Raw genomic sequence first — 23,630 nt, forward strand, 5'->3', positions numbered from 1 at the left:
CAGAGCCTCCACGGGAGGAGGAGGGCTGGTTACGGCTCCCCTTGCCAGAAGTCGAAGAAGACAGAGTCATTCCCCGGGGCTTCGACGCAGCTACCGTCTTAGCCACCGAGGAAGCGCTAGCCGAGCTCTTAGACTTGGCCGCAGTCCGAGGCTGCCCAGAAGCCTTCGAGACCGCCTGGTGAACCAGCCGGTCACTGTCGTCAGTGCGCCGTCTGTCCACCGCAGCGTCCACCATCTCTCCTGGGAAGAGAGACGTGGAACTCCGTAAAGGTCCGTTGCGAAGTCCCAACGCCGCTTCACACCCGGCCGCCCTGGAAACCCGAGTAAGGACAGCGTCCCTTCGTCGGAGAACCAGGTTGGCCCACAGGTTCACCGTCTGGTGGGCAAGGAAGGAGATGGCTCTTCCCCCAGACTGGCAAAAGAAAGTCTCCTGAAAGGCCGAGTCATCTTCGGGAGAAATTCCCCCGGAGTTGGCTGCGACCTTAGATACTGTGAGGGACCACAGATCTAGCCAGGAGACGGCCTGGAAAGCTGCCATGGCGGTAGATTCCGCCAAGGCCGCACGAGCTGCCCTTGCTTGCGAGAACCACAGGTTCTCGGACAGGAGCTGCTGCAGAGACACACCCGGAGTTAGCCTGGCTAACTCCGGGGTTTCACCTGTTTGGGCGGGCATCGGTCTTCAGATGGCACGTAAAAACGCCGCTGTCCGCAGCAGAGGAGGTGGAAGCAGCTTGCTCGACCTGCCAGACTTGAGCGAACCGTCTTGTCCGGAGACAAGCGATTCAACCTGGTATTAAGCACTGAGTCCGCAAGGCTCAGAACGAGGCAAGCCCACCGTCGGTCTGGGTTCCCTCTTCGGCCCCAGAACGACTCGAGCCGTGACGTGGGCTCGGATGGTGGGAGCGGCGATCCTTCCGCGATGGTCGTTGTGCCTGACGAATCAGCGCAATAACCATCGGCAAAGTTCCTCTGGATCTCAGGAGTGACTGCGTCCTGCGGAGTCGGACCGTCCAGTCCCTCAAACAGGAGCACCTCCCGAGACCCTCCTCCCTCAAGGAGAGGGAGCAGCGACAGACCCCTCTCGGTCTCCTCCAACCACCTGTGCGTACGACCTGGCTGGTCCGAGAACCGAGCCTGGTACGTACGACGACGTGGTGGGATCCCTGAGGGGCGCACCCCTCACGATCACTTCTCAATACCTCGCCCTCCCGGTGGTAACCCGAGGAGGTTGAAGGTATGGGAGAGGAAGACCTGACGCTCCCATCCTCGCTCGCTGGCAGAACCAGCGGGCTTGGAGACTGCAGAGGCGATCGCCAACCCGCGGTGGCGATCGAGCTGCAGACCTAGTTCGGAGCCGTCTCGCTGTGGAGAACGGCTGGACCGAGAACAGCGGCCCCGGTCTCGTGTGTCAGAGGAGCTGGTGCTGGTCGCCGTACCCGATCGCTCTCTGTGAGAGTGACGGTCAGGCGACCGGCGAGCTCCACTGTCACGGTGAGATCGGTGCGTATCCTCACGGTGCGTCAGTTCGCTGGTACCAGCCGTGGCTGGTGCCGGCGAACGGTGGGGGGACCTCTTCCCAGCCCACCTCAGCCCGTGGCCGGTCATGGACCGTCACGTCCGCCCGGGTAGCCAGCTGCTCGCCGCGAGAGCGAGAGCTGGTCTGGTGAGAGTCGCGTGAGCGGCTGTCACCAGTCTTCCGCTCCGTGCCGTGAACCTGACGCTGAGCGGACTCAGAGGTCTGGTTCCTGGCTGCACGGTCGCTGGTAGGCGACCGTACACTCGGTACCTATCCCGCGAACGAGCGGCGAGACGGACCCTGCTGCTGTGGCCGAACCACTGACAGCAGTGAGGAAGTGCCGGTGTTAGCCGGCACTCCTCTGGTCCCCGTAGTCTTCTTCCTTGCGGAAGAAGAGACGGGTCCTGCCCCCGAAGGAGCAGGGTGACCAGCGGAAGGAACCCCCGTCTCACCAGAGCGAGACGGGCCCTTAGAAGTTCCCGAAGGAGACTTCTTAGGGGGGGGGGGAGGCGACCTTCTTCTTCTTGGCGGCGGGGAGCCTTAGAAGAAGAAGGGGAAGAGGCGGCAGACGACGACGACGACGAAGAAGACGATGAGACGACGACGACACCTTCCTCCTCTTCTTCTTCTTCTTCGTCAACCTTCTCAGACCGACGTCAGATCTGTCATCCAGGACGGAGCCGGGGCTGCTGTTGCCGAAGCAACAGGGCCCGGACGCACCTGTCCGAACAGATCAGCATCGGGAGCAGCGGCGCCAGGAACAGGAACAACATCAGCAGGTGCAGGCATCACAGGTTAACGGCAGAAGAGACAGCAGTAGCAGGTAAAAGGAACGGCAGCAGTGGTCAACGTCACGTCCGGACAGCAGCTGGGCAGGTACGGCAGGTACGGCAGACTGTGTAGGCGGTCCAGATGGGCGGACCAGCGGCACAGACATCCTAGGTACCGGTGGGGAGGTCCAGGGCGAGCTCTTCGAGCACACGAAGATCCGGTCGCGGCAGCACGGCAAACCAGGTGGGCGGCATCACACTCCCCCGAGTTACGGCGACTGGCCCCTGCACCGATGTATTGGGTGTCACAGAGACCGCGTGCTGGGTGTACACCAGGTGAGGAGGTGAAGCGTAGCCGGGTGTTGTAAGGGTCGTGGTGGTGGTCGTGACCGTTGCATGGGTGACCGCCACGGTGCCAGCGAGATGGTAGAGCAGCCCCTGGACACTCGGCACGCCCTGGAGCCTCAACGATGCCCACACTGTCCTGTGAGGTCATCCTTCGCGGCAACCGCACCTGAGGAGGCAAAAGTCGGGTGATTAGGGGGATCCTCTACCCGCTCGCGCGAAGACGAACGGATAGAGGACCCGGAGTACAACTCGACGTCAGGGTATCTAGCGCCCTCCTCCACACTCGACAAGTCAGGAGAGGAGAAGGACCTAGACACCCCCCCCGAAGGGCGAAGGCGCGACGTGGAAGTTGAGCGGGAGCGGCAGGAAAGAAGAAACGGAAGTGTCCGTCAAACCAAAGGGGTCGCGGGAGAGCTTCCCGACGACTCCTTTGCAGGCCTTCGCTTCTTTTCCTGCCCTCATACAAAGTCCACTGCGCCTCCGACCAATCACTACAAACATCACAAGGCCTCGGCTCGGGTGCATTCGCGCCCCCGACACCGAGCACACAAAATATGAGGGTCTATCTCCGGGAAAGAGCGGAACTTCCCGCATTTACGCCTTCGGTACCCGGCATAGTCCTCCGTGGGGTAGCGAGGCAGGAGATTCCATCATTATCAATTTCAGTTGAATTAATATGAAAAGAGAGAATGATTGTACTTACAATGAACTCTTTCATACACAAACACAACCAAATACTCAAGAAAGCAAACGACGAGAAGCGGGCAGAGAGCGTCGAACACACACGTCCACTCGCTGTGAGGCCGAAAGCAAAAAGTGATTTGTTTACCTCCCAGTCGCGCGCGCGCGCCTCTCGTACAAGCAGTTAACTACCGAACCCTTGTTCGCAAAGCTTACGACCTATCCAGCTCCACTAGTACCTTCCTATTGTAAAAGGGACCGAAGGTTTGTATGCCGTGTCGAACAAACAGTTAACGTAGGCTTGGAAGAGCCTAAATGTCAGCAGGAGGCGGAAAAAACTACTTGCGCCTCGCTTGGAGCCGCCGAAATTCGAGGCGAAACAGGCGCATCAGGCGTTAACAGACGAAAAGCGCCTAAGAAACACCCTTAGAACTGCTAGCTACAGCGCTAAAACCACAATCTCTACTAGTAGATGGAGCCGAAAAAGGCACAGATTGAGGCGAACGAACGAGCCGCTAACGGCCGAGGCGCAACCCTACTCTCAGGCTCCTTATACCGCTTGACTGGAGGAGGCGAAGAATCGCGCCTGAACGCCTCTTTAAGGGACGCGAAACGGCGAATCTCGCCAAGAGCGCCGTGCGACCGGAGACGAATCGCTTGAATCATTGAAAGGCGTCTGACCGCAACACCTTTCCAACGCTTAACCGAGCCCTGTTGAGGCGCAACAGCTCAACAAGAGAGGCGCCTGTCTGTGGGCAAATCCCGATCGACTCCCTTGGACTTCCGGTATGTCTTCTCCCCGGTGCGGGGGAGCTGGACAGTGACCTTTGTCTAGGAGACGTGTCAGGACAGACAGACGCACCCTCAACTACACTCTTACCTGAAGCCGCTTTCTCCAAAAACGTCTTAACTGAATTACCAAGTTGCAAAACCGTATTCGCTAGTACCGAAAATTTCTGATCTAACCTCGATTCCAGACTGGCAATGGTGTCGGAAGAAACTACACGGGAAGCCGGAGAAGTGGGATTAGTAGGAGGAATAGGAGGTGTAGTTAAAGGAGACATAACAATTTGAGGAGAAACAGAAGGAACAGATGCATCGCAAGACGAAGCAGAGCTAAGTCTACTTTCCCTAAGCGCTGCTTTTCTAATTCTGTCTTTAGCTAATTTCTCCGAGTATGAACTAAAAAACTTCCATTGAGAATCAGTCCAACACTACACTCGTTACAGTTCGATCTGCTGAACAAACCTGCCCTCCCCTACACGTTAACACATTTAGTGTGAGAATCATACTCTAGCTTGGATAATCTAGTTTTACATCCTGAGATGCAAAACCTAACTCCCGACGGACAATAGAATCCGACATGGCAACGCCTAAATAAAACAAAAAGCAAAATAACAACAACGCCAAAAAAAGAGTACTTCACCAATTCCGAAGATCAAATCCACAAGAAAAAAGCGAAGCAAAGTCATCCAACCGCACCGACCACCGATGTTCACCGGACGCCGGCAGGAAAAGAATTGGATTCACCTGGGCAGTTGTACCTGGTTCTCCCGCGAGTGGAGGGAGATGACGTCATCACCACCAGTGTTGGCGACGCCGACGCGCTAAATTTGAATTTAGTATCCTGCCGCTCGTGGAAATCACGGCTCTATAATTGTTCGGTAAGACACTACAATAAAAATCCACCACTTTCTCCAACAAGGGGGAGGAAGTGGATGCCAACTTGAGACAAACCCATCATTTTATGATTGTCTCTTGCAAACAGGAACAAGTTCTTGCTTGCTGGTACGAAGAGATACGCTTGCCTCTCTCTTAGTACTTGGCCCAGAGGTCTGACCATTGATCCTGCGGTGCACACCCCGATCAATCGGACAGAGGTTTGGATCCCTCCCTTGCTCTTACGCCCAGGGAGGCACTCCAGGGTTGGACGAACACCAGTCTGTTCACCAAAAAGACTCAGATTCCTCCCACCAATAAGTGAGTCTTCCTATTGTTAAAGGACCGAGGGTTTGTATTACGTATCGGAACAAATGACAATTTGTCGAAAATTGCATTTTTCCTAACTATACAAACCTGAGGTCCTTTACATATAGTCCCACCTCATGCCACCCCTCACTCTGCAACTTTTTGCATGGGCCTAAAGCAAAAGTGATTCTTCACGCCCGCGCACACGATCGGACAAGCAGTTAACTACCATTCTCCCCTTGTTCGAAGCTTACGACCGTCCCAGCTGCCGCTAGTTACCTTCCTATTGTTAAAGGACCTCAGGTTTATATAGTTAGGAAAAATGCAATTTTCGACAAATTGTCATTTTACGAAGAGCGTCACATGCTTATTTAAGTTTGTATGGGGCTTTCATATATCACATTATGTTGACGAAACTTCAATCTTTTGAATGGTATGCTTGGAGTTGTATTTGTATTCTTGTTTCACCAATTAAATATCAAATGAATAAGACCCGTCCAGCGTGATGAGGGTTGATTGTCCGTGATGTTTTACCCTATGTAACGTTTATTGATCTTACTCAAGATTGCAGTTGTAATCAGCACAATAAAACAACATTTTGTTGCCTATATTAGTGAAAAATGACAATTTGTCCAAAATTGCATTTTTCCTAACTATACATACCTGAGGTCCTTTTACAATAGGAAGGTTACTAGCGGCAGCTGGTAGGTCGTAAGCTTTCGAACAAGGGGTTCGGTAGTTAACTGCTTGTCCGACAGGCGCGCGCGCACGACTGGGAGGTAAACAATCACTTTTGCTTTTGGCCCAAGCAAAAACTGCAGAGTGAGGGGTGGCATGTGGTGGGACTATGTGTAAAAGGACCTCAGGTTTGTATAGTTAGGAAAAATGCAATTTTGGACAAATTGTCATTTGTTCCGACACGGCATACAAACCTTCGGTCCTTTTACAATAGGAAGACTCACTTCTTGGTGGGAGGAATCTGAGTCTTTTGTGAACAGACTGGTGTTCGCCCAACCTTGGAATGCCTCCCTGGTCGTAAGAGCGAGGGAGGGATCCAAGCCTCTGTCCGATTGATCGGGGTGTGCACCGCAGGATCAATGGTCAGACCTCTGGACCAAGTACTAAGAGAGAGGCAAGCGTATCTCTTCGTACCAGCAAACAAGAACAAGTTCCTATTTGCAAGAGGCAACATAAAGTTATGGTTTGTCTCTTGTATAGAGACTATGTATAAGTAACCATATCTAAAGTACTGAGAAAAAAGGGGGAAATCCCTAACGGTATGGAAGACCGAAAGAGAGAACCCGTACCGCCAAGCGGTCGAGGGGCATACCGGCCGATAAGGCTCCGAATGTGTATAAAACACGAAGATCATCATAAAATGAGATCAGTAACCCCAAACAGTAACTTAACTTAGAAGCAGAAGCTGAAGACATCTTGAAAATAAAAAGATTGAATCCAAAAGATAATCCAAAAACGAGCGAAACACAGCACAGAAAAATTCTAACGTCTGGTTGTAACGCGTGCTATCGAAAGGAATGACGTCTCAGGCGTCGGAGGCGCTCACGGTAGTAGTAGACCGGGAGCTGTAGCACGGCTCCTCCGTAGTTCGGGGTTTTGTCGAAGGAAGAAGCTAAATGGCAAGGGACCTCTGTAGTGATTCCACTCGCTCCTTTCTATACCGACACTTCTATAAGAAGTGAGCGAGCCATTTATCTTGGCATTATATTGTTTCTTTTTTCTCTAGGATGAATAGCAATATTTATTCCTCAGAAATAGTATCAAAGGAACCATTTCACAGGCCGACACAGGTCAAGCCCAGAAATGTATTTAGTCATGAAAATAAACATCAAAATATGTTATTGTTATAATACAATTAAGTTTGTTCATACTTACCTGGCAGATATATATATAGCTGTATTCTCCGAAGTCCGACAGAATTTCAAAATTCGCGGCACACGCAGTGGGCGGCCAGGTGGTGGTACCCATTCCCGCCGCTGGAGGCGGATATCAGGACTATTCCCATTTTCTATTCATATTTTATCAGTGCCACGTCTCCTGAGGGGAGGTGGGTGGGCACTTTAATTATATATATCTGCCAGGTAAGTATGAACAAACTTAATTGTATTATAACAATAACATTTTGTTCATGAAACTTACCTGACAGATATATATATAGCTGAATCCCACCTTCGGATGGTGGGAAGAGACAGAATAGGATTTTTGGGAAACTAAATTAAGTTGATGATATACATCTTGGTTCCTCACCGTGTTAGCATAGCCGACTTCGTGATTACTGTCACTAAAGTCTGCTTCTGCGTTACTAGAGTTGCCAGCGAGGTAGAGACCTGTAATGCTGTGCGCTCTAGATGATCTGTCAACAGGGGCGTGACCACAATGTGACTAGACCATATGACCATACTTCTGAGGGCAACGAAGCTAAAACCACCACTGACCCTAACTATTAAAGTTAGTTCCATAACTTCTAGGCTAAAGAAAAGGAACGCGCCTCAAGCGACCAACCCTTCAAAGTTAAAAGCACACCTATCCCTTTTCTATAGGATAGGATTCGTGTTGCTGCCCCCAATAATATATCTACGGATATGTATGGTCCTAGCGACTTACAGATCTCAAATGTCTTCACATCCCGTCGGGAGTGTGAAGCGAACACAGAGTTTGCTTCGCTAAAGCGTGGCACTCAGGATGTTACTGAGTGTCATGCTCTGTTGAAATGCTTCCGAGGCCGCGCCCTCACCTCTTGAGCATTCATATTAAGAAAAAATCTCAAATCTTTATGCAAAACATAATGAATGAGACTTCTTAAAAGAACTCCTTGACTATAATGCCAGGGTGTTCTTGGACATGAACCAGTCTGGTCTTTTACGGAACACCGCAGATTGTCCGTTGACCTCGACTTACTATAGTTTTATTAAGATAAAACTTGAGAGACCCGACAGGGCACAGGACTCTCTAATGCCTTTGCCCAATAATTTGTGGCATACCCTTGGTCTCCAAACCTTCGGGTCAAGGGTTAGACAGGTTTTCGTTCTTATCAAGAACGGAAGGCTTAGAGGACAGACCGCATTATGTCCTTTAAAGCTAAAACCTCTGATGATAGCTAAAAGCTCACTAACCCTCTTTGCCGTGGCTAGAGCGGTTAGAATGTTAGCCTTTCTGGTCACGTGTATTAAGTTTCGCAGAAAGGAGGATGGTTCGAAATGCTTGTTTTGGCATCAGAACTCAGACTACGTCTAAGTTCCATGCCGGAACCTGCGATCCAGAGAATTTCAAGATCTCCCCAGACCTCAAAAGATCGTGAAGCTTTGTTGTTTGACAGAACCGAATCTCTGAGCCTAGAGGCCGTCAACAACATATTTGCATATTCTACAATAGTTAGGACTTCTATCTTATCTCGTACTTCATACGGAAAGATAGAACCATAAAAGAAATTCACAGAGGTCGAGTTGGAGGAACAGTCATTTCCCTTCACTATCCAGAAACGGCCCGCTCCGATTGAACACTGAAAATAGGCAGCACTGCTTTGCCTCGGCAAGAGACTGCCATTAATCTAGAAGATCTTATCGCTTCTCGATAGTCTGAACGCCTTCAGACTCAGAGAGGAGAGATTAGATACTTCACTAAGTGACGAAGTTAGATTACACCGATTCTCTCGGAAGGGTCTTTGGACAATTCTCTGAATTACCTGACCTCTGTGAATCAACCTCTTAGAGGCCAACATGCGACTAAAGCTAATCCTCTAGGATCATGAATAAGGGAACAACTTAAGAGGAAGCTCCTTCGTCTTCAAAATTACGAAAAACTTAACGAAAGGACGCCCTCAGTCTCTCCTCACTTTCGAAATACTTCTAAGTGAGGATTACTCAGACGTCAGTAGTTGTTGCCTTCGATCGAGAAGACCCGCACGGACGTGCACTAGTTTAACGAACCTCTTGAGGACCGTTACGTCCGTGCCCAAGCCCATAACCAATTCTCTGTTCTTGAGCTATGAAAGAGCTGAGAAATTATCCGAGATGATTTGGGCCACTCGATCCAAACTCACCCTTCGAGGAACTGGAGAGCCGACCAATTTGGCTTCCAATGTGCCAGAACATCTGTTCCTCTGTTCGGATGTCTGGCACCCTCTCGCTATCACCCGAGGTGATCCTCAAGCCGTTGAGAGAAAATTAGAATTATTACAAGATCTTTGATGTTATTCCAATTTCCTCGTGAGGAAAAATTGTAGAGGTCTGAATTGCTGTTTATTCAGGGAAAACAAGCTTCTCCAGCGAGGAAATGGTCCCCAGCAAACTCATCCATTCCTCACTCAGCCTGCTTCCTTCCCTAAATAAGGCTGCACTTTGCATAAGCAGGAGAGCATTATTATAGTGCTATGCCGCGGTAGATTCGTACAGAGATCTGTTACCGTGCGGTAAACCCGCACCGAACAAGTATAAGAGATATCTTGTTGAAATTTTCTAAGTAAACGGAAGGCATGTTCATTCATGATTACTAGAAATTTCCTCAACCCGAGGCTAAAATCCATGATTGTATTGCAGAGAGACGCAACCAAACGCGCATGACACCGAGCTAGCCGGTACTGCGTAGATCACATCACAGTAACAGCAGCCTTGTTCATCGTCTCGCACTATCTGCCTGAGTTGCCAGCTACTCCTTTTACGAAGGGATAGGTATGAAATTATCGAGCAAAAGGAAACTCTCAAGCAGGCATATTTAAACGAAACAAAATTCGCTAAATACAGAATCTGAGTTGGTGTTGTCGTAACAATACCTGAATAGTTATTCTTACTACCGAAAACTCTTGGAAGGTTGAAGGAGTGGTCAAATAATACATTAGAACAACAGGTTCTTTCGGCTTCTATCCGCAGAGGTAAAATACTATATGCGTATATGACTTGACCCATGCGTTAGCAAATGACGCAAAGATAAACTACGTAAGTATTGTAGTAATTTGAACATCGAATTCTCTACTACATCTTTCCTCGACGAGGAGAGAGAAAGAAGGAAAACGACTGTCCACGTTCTAATGAATGAGACTTTTTAAAAGAACTCCTTGACTCTTTGCCAAGAAAAGGGAGTAATATTCGAATAGAGATCATCAAGAGAGAACCGAGGATCGAAAAGGACCGTTCAAAGTTCTTATGATATTGGACATAAGACTTCCTGGATCTAGTCTACAAGTCTTTTTCTTACTCCCCGGGATGAGCCTCTGAACAATGAATGAGAGCTCTTCGAAATTTGTTAATGAGTTTTATCCGCTTAAACGATACACGTTAAAATCTATGTCAATGAGAAACTACCCCATTTATGAGGGGTCCCCCCACCTTAAATGACAAAAACGTTTAGTATCTTGACAATGGGGAAAACGTCCTTACTAGACAAAAACTATTAGCACTTTGCTAATAGGGGAAAACCCTTTAACATGACGGAAAGTCACCCAGGAATCCGAGTATATAATCTTCCCGATTCTCAGAGAAATCGATGAAGAGGAAAGAGGGATCGAAGAAAAAATTCGGGTATGTCTCTCCGCTAACTCCGAATCCTTTTTAAAAATTTCTGTAAAGGAATGTCCTGTGGAGAGTCCTGAAAAAACCTCCTCTTGACGAGCGTTTATAAAGCTCAAGCGTCCTAAGAACGTCCTGACAGCAATAAAACGCCTTCTACAAGTCTTTTCTCTCGCAAAGCGTCCTGCCGAGCTTCCACCGAAGCGTCCTGGCGAATGTGCACAAAAGCGTCCTGGAAAGCGTCCTGCTGAGCGTCCTCAAAAGCGTCCTGCTTAGCGTCCTCAAAAAACGTCCTGCTTAGCTACGAGCGTGTCTGAGCAGAGAACACCAAGTCTTCTGAACGACGTTTCCGAGAGGAACTCGTTGAGCGCCTTGATGCATGCAAGGCCCGCCAAGAGGCGTCCTGGCGAGCGACCTTGCCAACATCTCAATGTTATGACGAACCGCGTTTTGCGTATGACGTTGAATATTTTTAAGGGACGTCCTCATGCGAGTCTCCATGGAGAGCCGCACGCTGCTCCTGAAGAGTGTGAACACTAAAGGAAGACGTATGGCTTTCGTCTTCCGCAAGGTGCTTGCCGAAGCGTCCTGGAGAATGTCTCTACTTATAGGACGTCGAGCACCTCCAAAAGCTTCCTCACGTCTAAATTGCCCTTCTTATGCCTACCAGAGACATAAGTTGTTTGACTGTGCAAAGCAGCTTGCCGGCCGTCAAACTTATCAGCTTGCTTTTCGAAGTAAAGCGAACGTTACATAACGTATACGGAGCGCCATGAGGAGAGGAGACGAATACTGAGTTGCTCCTCCAAAAGGTGGAATCAAGAATGTCCTTGATTACCAAATTCTTTTGGAATGCTAGCGAGGTTGAAACAGCTCTAACTTCATGAGCGTTCACTCGCAGGAGGCTCAAATCACTCTTCTGGCAAGATGAATGAACCTCCTTAATAATGTACAAGTGATATATACATGAGCGTTCACTCGCAGGAGGCTCAAATCACTCTTCTGGCAAGATGAATGAGCCTCTTTAATAATGTATAAATGATGTATACATGAGCGTTCACTCTCAGGGGGCTCAATCACTCTTCTGGCAAGATGAATGAGCCTCCTTAAATAATGTATAAATGATGTATACATGAGCGTCACTCGCAGGAGGCTCAAATCACTCTTCTGGAAAGATGAATGAGCCTCCTTAATAATGTATAAAATGATATATACATGAGCGTTCACTCGCAGGAGGCTCAAATCACTCTTCTGGCAACGATGAATGAGCCTCCTTAAATGTCCCCTTAGAAAAAGAGCCAGTGCATTCTTCTAAAAGGGTAAATGTTGGTCTCTTTACTCCTCATCCATCTCGTGACGAGAGAGAGGACGAAGAAGTCCTCTTCTCTAAAGCTTCTTTTTAGGGGGTGCGAGTCCTTCCGAGAGCCACAAAACCCCTGTGTGGGGAGGATGCCTCGGAGGCCGAGAAACAACCCTTGAAGCTTCGTGCACATGCTCGATCTTCGGCAGCCCTGGGAAGCGACAACAGGACCTGCCGAAAGGAAGCCAGATCAGCATGAAAAACCCGTAACCCTCCTTCGGCTTTTGACATGCCCTCTCCCTGGTTTCTGGGAGTCCGACAGAGGTCTAGGCCTAGAGGCGTTATGGGGCCGATCTGACGTTCCCTCCTAACGAGAGAGAGGACGTGAAGCGTCCTCTTCTCTAAAGCTTCTTAGAGGGCGCGAGTCCTTCCGAGAACTCCAACCCTTGCGCGGGGAGGACGCCTCGGAGGACGAGAAGCAATCCTTCAAGATTCGTGCGCGTGCACGATCTTTAGCAGCCTGGGAAGCGTCAACAGGTTCTGCCGAAGGGACGCCAGATCGGTGGGGAGCCCCCGTAACCCTCTTGCGGCTTTCGACATGCCCTCTCCCTGAGTCCTGGGAGTCCGACAGAGGTCCAGGCCTAGAGGCATTATGGGGCCGATCTGACGCCCCCTCCACAACACAAGGGGCACTACACTTCACAACACTGATTGGAGAGCGAGCACTTTAGTCTAAGATTACTTGATGTAATCCTCTAGCAGACACTTCTTCTAGGCCCGTAAGCCATACCACAGGGTTAGGCAAATAAAATCTACAGGAGGTTAGAAGGTTCATTATTTTCTAACTTCTGTTTACTGTGGAGGAAAACTCTGATTCTAACACGCTCTAAAATGCGTACATGAATCCTACTTCTTCCGTAATCAGTCACATATTCACTAATTACATTGAACTTATGCAAAGAAAACAAGTAAACGCCATATACACTAAGCGAGTGTCTACCGAAAGTTCCGGTACTTACCATTCACCATCCCCCATGCAGACAACAAAATCTGAAACTAGGCTAACTAGCCTCAGACATCAAATGCAATGAAAAATTTACGATAGCGTATGCCTAGCCACAAATCCAAGTCAATAATCTTAAGAATAATTAGGATACTTAAGCGGCTAATGAAGTTTCAAAATCCTAGGCGGAGGTCTGTAAACAGTTGTTTACCGACCGGCGACAGAAAAAATATGAATAGAGAATGGGAATAGTTCCTGATATCCGCCTCCCAGCGGCGGGAATGGGTACCACCACCTGGCCGCCCACTGCGTGTGCCGCGAATTTTGAAATTCTGTCGGACTTCGGAGAATACAGCTATATATATATCTGTCAGGTAAGTTTCATGAACAAAACATATTTTACGAAGAGCTCACATGCTTATTTTAGTTCGTATGGGGCTTTCATATATCACATTATGTTGACGAAACTTCAGTCTTTTAAATGGTATGCTTAGAGTTGCAATTGTATTCTTGTTTCACCAATTAAATATCGAGTGAATAAGACCCATCCACCGTGATGAGGGTTGGCCTGCCGTGGTGTTCTACCCTATATATGCGCATTACGATTATACTAATTACACGAAGAGCTGATAATCTGCATGAATAACTGGTAAACTGTTCTGCAAGAAAGTTGAGTAAAACCATTATTTAAAATAGGTAAGATGTCGTGACGTCATAATACAGGACTTGAAAGAACGTTCTAATTCCAAAAAATAATTACTTAAATTTGAGTCAGAATCGAGTTACTTTTTCAATAACGAATATTTTCAAATTAATCATCATAAATATCGGTGAGGAAAAGTTTTCCGTTTGTTGTGATAAAAGTGCCACAGCGTCTGTGGGCACAAGTGGTTTGCGGATTTAGCCTATCACAGGTAATGGTTAGTTTATTGACACAAGCGACTCCGTAAACATTGAGATGGCGACAATCTTCTAAATACTTAGAGTTGTAAGTAAAAATGTTGAACGCGTTTTGGTGAGATTTGCACTACGTTTGAGACCGTTTTCAGTACCTTCTGTTTAAATCGTAAAATTTGGCCTTAATTTCTAACTTTGGAGAAAATACTTACTTCGAAAGGAGAGTAGAGGTCTTTAGCTCCGTTTCTCACCAACAAGAAGTCGCGACTGATGCCCATCTCCGATGTCAGGACACGTTATAATGTACTTTTTTTGGGATTGTACACGCTGATCGAACATGGTCCACTCTGGACCCTACGGTGCGTTTCGGGTAGTTCGCAGATCCGGGGACAGATCTGACAATTCCAGAACCATTGCTCCAAATAACAAAATGCATAGAATAAAAGTTGTCCAGAATTCCAATATATACCAGAAAAGTCACTTATCCGACTATTTTACGCCAAAATAGCATCCGCCGATATTTCCTGTGAAACTAATATTTTTCAAAGTACCCACTTGATGTGAAGGCTGACACGGCGGTCCGAGCTCCCGTAGTTCTTGAGTTGGCCGCGGACAGGCGCTGTACGTCGGCCCGCCCCCAACGCGGGAAATTTTAAACCAAACCAATCCTGTATCAGGTTGACCCAGGTCATTCCCAAGGAACATGGATTAACTTCCTCCCAACCAATAAAAACGTGTCCCATGAATCTGAATCAGACAATCATACCTGCAGTCACAAAATTTGCCCTTTCCGTTCTACACCGCCGCCATGGATAGAACTCATTCCTTATTGTTTCCGAAAAGTGTTACGCAGAAAGAACTTTACGAAAGCTATTTTTCTACGTACTGTATCCAGAAGCGGTATCTACAAGATGTTCTGTGTCCATTTCGGGCGTTCCTGAAATTAATCAAACGTATCTACCCGCTCAAAAGCCGCCCGACATCCCCCATCTCAAATTGGATTTCCCGGCCCGAAACAATAAGGCCAGGACCTTCTACCAGCGAGACACGTGATCCCTCACCCGTTCCAAAGAGGCCGAGACTGATGCCTTCTTCTACCCCTTCATGGTCGTCAGACAGCAGCGACTTTGAAATGTGAATAAGGTAAGTTGTATATTGTTTGTTAGCCTTAAAACTAGTGTTTGGGTTAGTTCGAAGCCAATACCGAAGCACGTGTTCGAACAGTACTGTTTCGGTTAGTTCGAACCAGCCTGTTCCGAGCACGTGTTCGAACAGTAGAAGGCCGTGACGAACGAGGAAGTTTGAACATGTTAGCAGTTATTTGGTGGGGAGAAATAGGCTAGTCGTGGTTTTTTGTATGTACTGTGGCTAATTCACTGTAACCTCTGTGTTAGCGCGCGCAGCGCAATATTACCTCTTGTCAGAACATGTCTCGCCTGCCAAGAATCTTTAAAAATGCGGATAAGGCGCGTAGCGCCGTTCCGCCACGGCCTACTGTAAGCTCTGTGGTTAGCGCACGCAGCGCAATATTACCTCTTGCCATAACATGTCTCGCCTGCCAAGAATCTTTAAAAATGCGGATAATAGGGGGAAACATCAGTTCAGGCCAACCCTCATCACGGTGGACGGGTCTTATTCACTCGATATTTAATTGGTGAAACATGAATACAATTGCAACTCTAAGCATACCATTTAAAAGACTGAAGTTTCGTCAACATATTGTGATATATGAAAGCCCCATACGAACTAAAATAAGCATGTGAGCTCTTCGTAAATATGTTTTCAAGGCAGTTTTGAAATCCATATGGCGGCTACGTTTTTCATGGACGTTGCTCATCAGTGACGGACACCATCTTTCCCAGCCTTCCCAGCACTCATTTGAACAATGTTAGCGTATGTATGTAACGTTTATTGATCTTACTCAAGATTGCAGTTGTAATCAGCACAATAAAACAACATTTTGTTGCCTATATTAGTGAAAGTATGAAACTTGTTATTCCCGGGGTTATGGTTGGAACTGAATTCATTCTTACCTTGTAAGGCGGCGGTTTTTATCCTTACTGCCATCACAACTGAAACTCCACAGTGCTTATTTGATTGTTATTATACACATTTGGTCTCAGTTCACTCCACATTGCACTTTAAACCCGCTGCTGTTCCTGGTTTCTAAGCGCGCGCGCCATAAAAAACACAATTACAAACAGCAGACGACGACAGACGACGACAGACGACGAAACTGCAAAGTTTTATTCCCTAAACTGTTTACTTTACTCGTTATTTAGTTTAAATTTACATTGTTATTTAAAAATTTTGATTTAATTCATGTATATTATCCCTTTTTATTTTTCAACCAAATTACCCCGAAAAAAAATTACAGATATTTCTAACGTAGATAAAATCAAATGTTTCTAACGTTTTCGTACATCTGGCTGCCGAAAACCATAGAGGAACGAATACGGAAAAGTGCATAGAGGAACGACTACGTGTTTTTTTTGTTTTTTTGCTTTTTTGTTTTTGCTAGCACTTTTCATTGATTTCAGTCTTTATTAGTATTTTGAATTTCTTAAATAATCGTATGCCAGAAATAAATGTAACCTTTAATGTTTGCATGCTTTAATGTTTGCATGCTAAGAATGGCAAAATCATCGTTGCCACATTAGTGGAGGCTTCACACATACGCCGTTCCATTATTATAAACTGTTTCCATGAATTCTAGTTGTCATAGTAATGCAATAATGATAAAATTGCTTTAATATTATGTATATATACTTCCAATACATAGCCTAATTTCACCAATTTCAACGTTTTGTGTGTAGTCTTATACCCAGTTTGGAGGGGTCAACACATACCGAATGGCAACAGAGAGAGAGAGAAAGGAAGGCGGAGGAACGAAGAAGAAAAGGGATGGCGGTGGAGGGGGGGGGTGGGGGGGAGAGGGTAGGTGGAGCTTTATACGCGTGTTCGTATCCATTTCTGCATAATGGAGTTTTTGTCCTCTTGGTACAAGGACAAGTGTCGTTATTCTTTACGATTAGTGATTCACGATACCCTTATAAATTACGGCACTGGGTGTAATGCACTATAGCAAAATCTCGTTCTGTTACGAGTGTTCGTTACAGAAATAGGTATTGCCCAAAAACGTGCTTGCACTGTCTCTGAAACCCATAGTAGACATGCTGCTTAGTTTTGTCAATCAAGTTTTTATAACCAGTATTTTTTACAAGCTAGCTATTGAATAAATTTGTATTTTTCTCAGTCAAAACATATGCCCCTCAATGCTAACTTTCCTCTTTTTAACGACTTTCTGGTCATTGCAAATTCGGCCCCATAATTTCTTATGGTGCGAAAAACAGACAGAGGCCCATGGACCGAAACGATTGCGTCACACTACGGCGATAATCCAGCAGTAAAACATCTTCATATATCCAAAAAGTAAACTAATAAAGATAATATGCGCATTACGATTATAACAATTACATGTATAGCTGATAACAATCTGCACGAATCTGGTAAACTGTTCTGCAATGACAGTGAGTATAGCAATTATTTACAATAGGTACGAAAGTCAAGATGCCGTGACGTCATAATACAGAACTTGAAAGAACGTTCTAATTCAGAAGAATAATTACTTAAATTTGAGTCAGAGGCGAGTTACTTTTTCAATAACGAATATTTTCAAATTAATCATCATATATGTAAAATATTGATGTTTTACTACTTATTTTAAAAATTAGCCAAGAGAACGCTTCTCGTCATCTTCTACCCAACAGCTGTTTACGCCTGGCTTGTTGTTGATGAGAAATCGTGTTTCGATTGTTTGTGATAAAAGTGCTCCAGCGTCTGTGGGTACAAGTGTGTGCGGATTTATCACAGGAAATGGTTTAGTTATTGACACAAGCTACTCCGTAAACATCGAGATGGCGTCAATCTTCGAAACATTTTTAGTTGTAAGTAAAAATTTCTAAAGCGTTTTGGTGAGATTTCCACTGCCGTGGGCGCCATTTTCAGTACCCTCTGTTTAATCTGTTTAAATCTTAAAATTTGGCCTTAATTTCTAACTTTGGGGAAAATACTTACTTCGAAAGGAGAGTAGATGGTCTTTAGCTCCGTTTCTCACCAACAACAAGTCGCGACTGATGCCCATCTCGGGTGTCAGGACGCGTTATAATGTACTTTTTCGGAGGGTGGCTTGCACTGATGGTAGCTGGCCTGCGTGGCCTGCTTTGATGTTTTACCCTATAATGTCGGTTAGTGGTAGATAGCCTAGCCTACGTCAACCTTGAATGCAGAGTAAGGGGTCGGAGCCTATGTCGGTTAGTGGTAGCCTAGTCTAGAAGTTTTACATGCAGGCTAGCCGTTCTAAAGTTTTGCAATGTAAGTGGTCTTAGCCTAGCCTAGCCTACGTCAACCTTGAATGCAGAGTAAGGGTCAAATTTTTGCATTAAGTGTCACAGTTCTGGGCCTCATAACCGGGAATGAGAGTTACGTTCGCCGTGAAAGTCGTTCGCCGCTTCCCCCACCAAAAACCCGGTTTCCCAATGGGTCCCCCCATTACCGTTTGATGTTTTTTAGGCTTTATTTTTACTGGGGCAATTACAAAAAAAGGGCAATAAACGTTATTCTCAGATATTTTTCCCGCGAAAATCGCTCGTCCCCGGATCTGTAGTGGCTCCTTACGTTGTACAATAGATAAGTAGGTAAGTCCTAATCTAACCGAATACCGGGAACTCCAACGACACTCAAACCTGCTCACAATACGTAAAGTCCACTAGGATACAGGCGACGGTCTTACAGGAGAGGGGTTGGGTTGGTTACGAGAAACTCGAAATAAATCGCGAAATAAAGACAGGAGACGGAGAGGGATGGTGGGCCGCCACGCGTTGTTTCATCCGCCACTTGCCTTCATCGTCCATCTTAGGTCGCTCCAAGGTCGAAGTCCAACAACAAACCGCATATTTCTTAAACAACAGTTTAATATCCCTCACTCGCTAGCTCAAACGACCGTATACAAACCTTAAAATAAGATGGGGAGACTGGACAGGACTAGAAATGTTTTGAAAATATCCAAACGGGTAGTATTTTCCGGAAGCGTCACGAGCGTTACGTATTTGCTTTGACAAATGATAACTCAATACTGCGCATACGTGCCGCGCATCTGTGCATCGGCCGATAAACGCCGGTTGTTGCTCCTTAACCACATGGTGTTCGAAATCTTATGGCATTACATCAATATTTTCCTTGAGGAGAACTAATAAAGTGTTAAATGTTTTATGTGAAATTCTTCCTCTGTATGTTTATATAGTGATAAGCTCTTCGATTACTTAAATAAAGCTTAATTCTTTGGAACACCAGAACACTTAGCCTAAACGTTTGTTTCATTGAATGTTGCATATTGAACTTATAAACATAAAAATATTAGTGCTTATAAGACTTTTATTCATCATTTAAACATGTTATTATTCCTTGTGTATTAAAAATAAGAACATCGTAAATTTATTAAAAATTTAGAAACAATATCTTTGCGGAAGTTACGTCATTGTTGAGACGGCTCAAGGTTTGGGTTGATGTTCGATACGATTATGGCGCGACAGTAAAGTTTTTTGGGTGTTACAACACTTTAGTTAATGCATAACTAACTTGAATTATTTGCAGATGACTGTGTATACAACGATCTTCTACAGTTCTTTAAGCAAGCAACATGCTAGAAAGTGGAGGAAAAGTAAAAATTACTTAATGGCGGAAATATGTGACAAAATTATATTAGACTAACAAAAGATTAGCGCATAGTACTACTTACAAAAAAAAATGACAGGACACTTCACGTGCCAACGCTGCAGTGAGAACATTACGTACTTTTTAAGTCTTCTCAGTGCGCGAATTCTCTTGTTTACATTTAAAACTCCAATATTTTGGGTATGATCTCCCAGTTTTGTAAGTGATTTCCTCCTTTAGAAGTTTACTGCTAGAATAGCAGCGGAGAGTCGATTACATGCTTCCATAGTTCAGCGGCAAACGGTTGTTTCACGATAACAACTTCTTCAGACTCATTCACTTTATTATAAATTTTATTATAATAGAGCCGGCCTCGTTTGCTTCAATACTACACAGTCCTATTTCTTCAGTAAGCTTCAGAGCCAGTTTTATATTCCATTGCACCTTTGCTCTCTCCACCCAACTTAAAAGTAAACAAATCGCGCCACTGTATTTTAATCTATGCTTTGATAAAGAAATAAGATAATTTTGGTTTGACGAGTGATGACAGCACACAATGTTCAGTTACTTAACTAGAAAATAGCACGAAACATCAATTTTCTCTAATGCCGTGAAGCAATGGAACTTAAATTTGCGGAATACATTACATAAACCCAAGATAAATTAGCTTGCACAAATATGTAACGGCAACAAACGTGAACAAGTATAAAAAATGCGCCGAAGCTTCTTCGGTGCAATCGAATGTTCTGCCCGCTACATCGTATATAATTAAGGCCACCGAAAATAAGTCTCTCTTTCGCTGGTCTCAGTATAATGTTGTATGAGCCGCAGCCCATGAAGCTTTAAACATGTGCCGGTGGTGGCCTGTCCTCTATCGTTGCCAGAATCATGATTGTGGCTAACTTTAACCTTTCATAAAACCAAATCCACTGAGGCTAGAAGGTTGCAATTTGGTATTTTGGTGATTGGAGGGTGCATGATCGACATAACGATTTGCAGCCGTCTAGCCTCATAAGTCTGAGAGGGTCCCTGTGTGCATGAGATGTCCCCTAAATTTCTCTTCATATCTTTGAAGTATACCATAGGACAAATGAAAAAAGTCTGGGTAGAATTTTCCTACCCCGGCAGTAACCGAGAAAATGACGTAATTTGTGGCGAAAAAGACGGACTTATAGTGGACTGGATTATATGCTTAACGTTGTCACTTGGTCAAAAACCGCTAAAAGCCTTACGTAACAACTCCACAAAACTCCCTTTGCGGTTTCTAAATTACGGGGAGATATCTTTCAACCCAATTCATTATTAACGAAGATAACATACCAATATCATTAATGAATAGTACTGAGCAGTCCTTGTAGACATGAACTCAGATCATAAATCCCTACACGAGATACGACGAGAGGTACGTGCCTCTCTCTCTCTCTCTCTCTCTCTCTCTCTCTCTCTCTCTCTCTCTCTCTCTCTCTCTCTCTCTCTCTCTCTCTCTCTCCAAATGTTGCGAGTGCTCACGGGTTGATTTTCAGACCTTAGAGGACCGCTGTGTTATCTCGTTTCTAAAGGTTATTTGCATAACCTTAAAGTATGAACACAATAAAGGTTTATCAGATCAATTTATATTCACCATCCACAAAACCGAAACATAGTAAAAATGAAATAAAATCGAAGGATATTGAAACGCATTTGATAAATGTAAAGTTGAAATTAATTTAATAACTAAAAGTTAAACATATCAAAGAGTAATAACATACAAGTGACAAATTAAATTAATCACTCAAGGGGAATTGTAAATAAATGGCACTCAAATGAAACAAATTACGACAAAATTCAAAGAATCAGGGCAATCGCCCTTTCTAAATCCCCACACACATCACTACACAACACTAGATAACAGGTCACCTCAAAAGTTGAGCTAAGAAGCTGTTCGTTCCGTCCTGCTCCTGCATTCGGGTTTTGTTGGGGAAAAGAGACAAGTTATACAATTACCACAAATGTAGAACTGACGTACAAGGTTTTCATGAGCATAAAAAACTCTACAATAATTATCAACTTCGTTGTCAAAAATACATTCCAAATATAATAGTGTGCAACTTCAACATATTTATTAAATGTAGTGAATGGCGATATCATGCCCATACAGTGTACCACGCACATACGCATACACACCCCTAGAGGGGCACGCAAAGGAACGTTCAGAGGGGCGAACTACTACCCTTCCTGTCCCCTCCCGATCTTTTGACCTCTCCTAATGGCTTCTCTGGCGAGAGGCACAAACAAGACCCAATGACACCAACTCTTACCATACGTAATATGCGCAATACATTCGCCAAGAACAATTTCATATATATAAAGACAAATTAATTATCATAACTAAAACAGCAATTATACTTCGTTACTAAAACGTCTACTGACGTTTATGTCAAAAGACTTCGTCTTTGTGTAAAACCATCCTTTCGGTGCTAAGCGCACCACAGATACTACGTACTAGAACATAGCAAAATCAGATAATATAATGTTAAGTGTCATTCTCAAATAGATGTGGTTTTTTCACCCTTATTATGTCATGCAATGTAGACGTACATATCTTTACAAAATATATGGGCATGCGAATATATTTGGTTTTCACATGAATACAAATACAGTAACATAGTTCCTGTCTGTCGATTACCTGACAGACGGCAATACGCAGTGAAAATCAATCAATAATTTCTTATGAGACAGACACTAATAACTGTAATAAAAGAAAAATAGCATGGAAACAAGTGAATACACAAAAATATTAGAAAATAAAGTCGTTGTGAGAGGAATTCCTCACTTAATAAGCCATGCCCATTTCTCGCTCCCCTGGACGAATATTAAGAGGTAGTGGAAACTTAAATAGCTATATCTCTGTATGTATAAATAAGAGAACAAGAAACTATACCTCAAAATGTTTGTATTTAAGTCTTCTATAATTTTGTATGTAAATTATGCAAATTATATGCAGCTGAGGTCACCAGAGGTCAAAAGGTCACGAAATCTGGTGCAAAGTAAAAATCTCACCACGTCCAAGGAAATCTGGCGTACAGTTGGCTATTATCGTATTTTGAGAGGAATACTGCATGAATAATTTAGGTTAGATGTATCCAAGTCTATAAACATGCATCTTTAACCCTTTCATATTTCATTATGTTGTATAACATCAGATCATAAAACGTCAAAATTTATAAGCCATATTTGTTGCTAAGTACATAGTATGTAGGTGGAGAGTGTTGGTCAGTATGTACACCTTTTTTTTTTTTTTAGCTCAAAGCTATATGCTGATTATGTGAGCTGTTGACTTTGTCTCCTTTTCTCTATTAATAGATGCCCCTGTTTTTCATTTAATGTAGGCCTGACCACAATAGAGGGCAGCATGCAACTTCCTGTCATTAAGAAAACAGAAGAATGTAGCCCTCCAAAGAAAATGACAGAGTCACAATCTCTCCCCATCTTTTATCACTTTCAACAGTAGAGAAAATGAGCATTTAGTTATCAATGCATGGTGCATGTAAGTAATTTTTTGGTGTTGTGGTGGCGAAGGAAACCCAGGAAGGAGCAGAAGCACCGCTTCTCCTTCCTGGGTTTTCCTTCACAACACCAACTTGTCTCACACTCTGTCAACTAAGTATTTTTATATTTAAAGATTATAACGTCATTAAAACATAGAATGAGGCTATTGGTTCATGCATGCTATTTGTAGGGAAGCTACATTAGTGCTGTGTCGAATTGTGGTACAGTAAGAAATTTGTAAAGAGTATGAATGATGAGTCCCAGATCTTAGATTCATGGAGCATGTATGTAGGTTCTATGCTAAGTCATAACCCCAGTACCACATTCGACACAGCACTAATGTAGCTTCCCCTACAAATAGCATGCATGAAACCAATAGCCTCATTCT

At 44.9% G+C, this 23,630-nt stretch overlaps 1 protein-coding gene across 1 annotated transcript in view; it reads right to left on the reverse strand.

Moving 5' to 3' along the window:
- The window catches only part of LOC135205676 (uncharacterized), a 141,733-nt gene extending 122,567 nt beyond the window's left edge, over nt 1-19,166 (reverse strand). Inside the window, exon 1 of the mRNA XM_064236582.1 lies at nt 19,016-19,166. The gene's annotated coding sequence lies outside the window, so the exon portion shown is untranslated. The remainder of the gene's footprint in view (nt 1-19,015) is intronic.
- Nucleotides 19,167-23,630: the final 4,464 nt, after the last annotated feature.

This window comes from Macrobrachium nipponense, chromosome 24 (genome assembly GCF_015104395.2).
Source record: "Macrobrachium nipponense isolate FS-2020 chromosome 24, ASM1510439v2, whole genome shotgun sequence".
Classification (NCBI taxonomy): Eukaryota; Metazoa; Arthropoda; class Malacostraca; order Decapoda; family Palaemonidae; genus Macrobrachium; species Macrobrachium nipponense.